We start from the raw sequence: 3,846 nt of genomic DNA, 5'->3' as shown, positions 1-3,846 counted from the left end.
ACAAACAACCGAATCCAAAAATGGGCAGAAGACCTAAATAGACATTTCTCCAAAGAAGACATACAGATGGCCAAGAAGCACATGAAAAGCTGCTCAACATCACTAATTATTAGAGAAATGCAAATGAAAGCTACAATGAGGTATCGCCTCACACCAGTTAGAATGGGAGTCATCAGAAAATCTACAAACAACAAATGCTGGAGAGGATGTGGAGAAAAGGGAACACTCTTGCTCCATTGGTGGGAAATGGATACAGCCACTATGGAGAACAGTATGGAGGTTCCTTAAAAAAGTAAAAATAGAATTACCATATGATCCAGCAATCCCACTACTGGGCATATACCCAGAGAAAACCATAATTCAAAATGACACGTGTACCACAATGTTCATTGCAGCACTATTTACAATAGCCAGGTCAGGGGAGCAACCTAAATACCCATCGACAGATGAATGGATAAAGAAGTTGTGGTATGTATATACAATGGAATATTACTCAGCCATAAAAAGGAACGAAATTGGGTCATTTGTAGAGATGTGGATGGATCTAGAGACTGTCATACAGAGTGAAGTCAGTCAGAAAGAAAAAAACAAATATCGTATATTAACTCATATATGTGGAACCTAGAAAAATGGTACAGATGAACCAGTTTGCAGGGCAGAAATTGAGACACAGATGTAGAGAGCAAATGTATGGACACCAAGGGGGGAAAGCGGCAGGGGAGTGGGGGTGGTGGTGTGATGAATTGGGCGATTGGGATTGACATGTATACACTGATGTGTATAAAATTGATGACTAATAAGAACCTGTTGTATAAAAAAATAAAATTCAAAAATTCAAAAAAAAAGTACTGAAATCATACAGAGTACATTCTCTGATCACAGTGGAATTAAGTTGGAAATCAGTAACTATAGTATATCTGGAGGAAAACCCCCCAAATATGTAGAAACTAAACCAAAGTCCTCATCAGTTTTGGAGGAGGCTGACAGGAGTCTATCTTCATTTTTCTTCATCCCCATTTGGTTTTAATTTTTCCACAATTTTGGAAAGATTCAGGAAATTCATCGGCTAAGAGTTCTTTATGCTCTTGAGCACAACCCATTGCTTCATTTGCTCTTTTTTTCCCCCCAAATTTTCTGTTGACTAATGTGATCAAACAGCTATTTGTTAAGATGTTGTATTAGGATTCTCCAGAGAAACAGAGCCAAATAAATCCAACATATATATATATGGAAATTTATCATAGAAATTGGCTTCTGTTGATATGGAGGCTGAGAAGTCCCACCATTTGCCATCCGCAAGGTGGAGAAGCAGAAAAACTGCTGGTGTAATTCAGTCGCAGTCTGAAGGCCTGAAAATTGAGGGTGGGTGGGTGGGTGGGCAATGGTGTTAAGTCCCAGTCTGAGTCCCAAAGTCCGAGAACCAGGAGCACCAAAGTGCAAGGGCAAGAGAAGATGGATGTCTCAGCTCAAGCAGAGAGCCAATTTCCCTTCCCTCACCTTTTCTATTCAGGCCCTCAGTGGATTGTATGACACCCAACCACATTGGTGAGGGCGATCTTCTTTACCAAGTCTACCAATTCAACTGCTAATCTCTTCCCGAGACACCCTCACAGATTCACCCAGAAATAATGTTTTACCAGCTATCTGGGCATCCCTTAATCTGGTCAAGTTAACATAAAATGAACCATCACAGATGCCTCTCATCATGATCCAATTGACTAAGTTTGGTTCTTTCACTTCCTTCTGAAAGGTGGTACATTTTCACCAAGCACTAAGCATTGATCCATCCTCCTCCTGAGTAGTGCCTCTCCTTGGGGCACTCCCCTGCCTGCTTTAGTAACTGTTGAGCAGAATCTGGTCATTATTATTCATCTTCCTAAGTAGCTGGAGAATTAGCACAGAATCTAGTGATGTCAAAAACATATCACTAGAGTCCTAGGTACCCTATTCTGCGTCCAAGGCAGACATCACTAATCAATTATGACACCTTCTCACTGACCCCTGCAAGACAAGGCACCAGGCAGCCTCTTGCTAATCAATGAGAGTTGGCACCAGTGATGAACCTGATTTGTCATCTCAGTTTTGAGTACTTGTCCTTGTGTTCTTTTGCCTGGGGCAACCCTAATATATCGTTTTGATATTCCATGTATGGGAGCAGGGGAAGAGAATCATATCTTAGAGATATGCTACAGTTGTCAAAAGTGCATGAAATTGGCTATATAAAAAAGTGAAACAAGACATGACTCTTCTCCCCCTTCCCCCCACCCCCTGAGATAGTATAAAATTTGCAATGTTTCTCACAGTGGGAGAATTTTTTAAAGTTACCATAAACAATGTTATGCGGAGGCTTACCGGGTTGTCTGTGACTTCCCCAAAGCATTTTTTTCCTAAAAGCTGTTTTCCAGCCTTATTCCTTATTATATCTTTGAGAGATCCTAGAAGCTTTTTCCTTTTGTGTGAAGAGAATCTCAAAGATTTTAAAAGCCAGTTCTGTCCTATAACTTAAGAAAATACCTTCCTTGCACACCAGAGGCCCCTCTTTGATTTAGAAATACAAATTGTTTAACAGCTACTGGCCCTTGAATTTCTTTTGTGTGCCAGGCACTCCCCTGAATGACTTATCTACATCAGCTCATTTACTCCAGCAGTCCTGAGAGCCTAGTGTTAGCATCCCCCTTCTACTGATGATGAGATGTCTCAGGATCGTCAAGTAATTTGTCCCAAATTGCACAGCTAGGAAAGGGCAGAGTTAGGATTCAAATCCAGGTCTGTCTGGCATCAAGGCCTTAACTAATACTTTCCCTGGACTCTCTTTTAGGGGGCGTGGTCCTCTGGGTTTGGTGGCATACAGACCCCCTCTGCCTTTCCTCTTGCCTTCCAGCTTCTTTTGCTTGAACTAAGTCAAACACTTTTCAATCTCTTTCTCTCCCCCTTTCTCTCTTCCTCCTTTCCTCTCTCCTTCCCTCCTTCCAGCCTCCCTCGTTCCCTTCTCTGTTAAGCTTGACATTGTTCAAATAGGGACAATGCCTTTCATCCCAGGGACACAGCTTAAAATGCAGGAGTCCCAGGGCAGAGGAAACAGCTAAGAGCTAGGTAAGTGATGGCTTCAGGTTCTTCTGGGGGAGCAGAATTTGAGAGAGGTAGGAGGAAACTCAGTGGGGTAGGGGAGGAATGGGAATGGAGGGGGTAGGAATAGCAAAGTGCCTCTCTTAGTTAACCTCACAGGCTTCAGGCCTTAGACCTAGTGACTTGGTCATTGTTTATCCAGTCCCAAGCCCTCAGTGGAGCACCCATTGTGTGCTAAGCCCTGCGCAGGACTCTGGGCACATCAGGGTGATGTAGCCCTGCTCTAGGCAGTTGCATTCAGAAGAGAGAGAAGGCAGGTACACGTGGAAGCCTGCCACGCTGGAAAGGTGCATTTAGGGTAGGAAGGCAGGCAGAGGCCACAGGAGGAGAGAGCCTTTCCTTGGAGGCAGGTCCTGTTGGTACCAGGCCATACTGAAACTTCAGGCCCTGCTCTGCATCTTTCCTCTCTGCTCTCTGCACAGCTAGTTGTGAAGACCAGTTGGCCTCCCCTTTGAGGCTCAGGTGAGTCATTAAACACCATGAAATAAGTAAATCCCTGGTACTACTCGCTGCCCAGTAAGAAACTGCCCCATCACAAACCGTATCCTGAGGGCCAGGCAGTCTGTGTTTGAGGCTTTCAGTTGAAGACCCACACTGAACACTCCTGTTGTTTTCTCTGCCTCTATTGTCTTAATATGAATGTAACTATTTCACTGAGGGCCTGGCCTGTGGGTGCCAATAGATGCTTTGGAGGAGGAGGAGTTACCCCTCGGTGCTTTT

This window comes from Lagenorhynchus albirostris, chromosome 3 (assembly GCF_949774975.1).
Source record: "Lagenorhynchus albirostris chromosome 3, mLagAlb1.1, whole genome shotgun sequence".
Classification (NCBI taxonomy): Eukaryota; Metazoa; Chordata; class Mammalia; order Artiodactyla; family Delphinidae; genus Lagenorhynchus; species Lagenorhynchus albirostris.
This window is presented reverse-complemented; position numbering follows the sequence as displayed.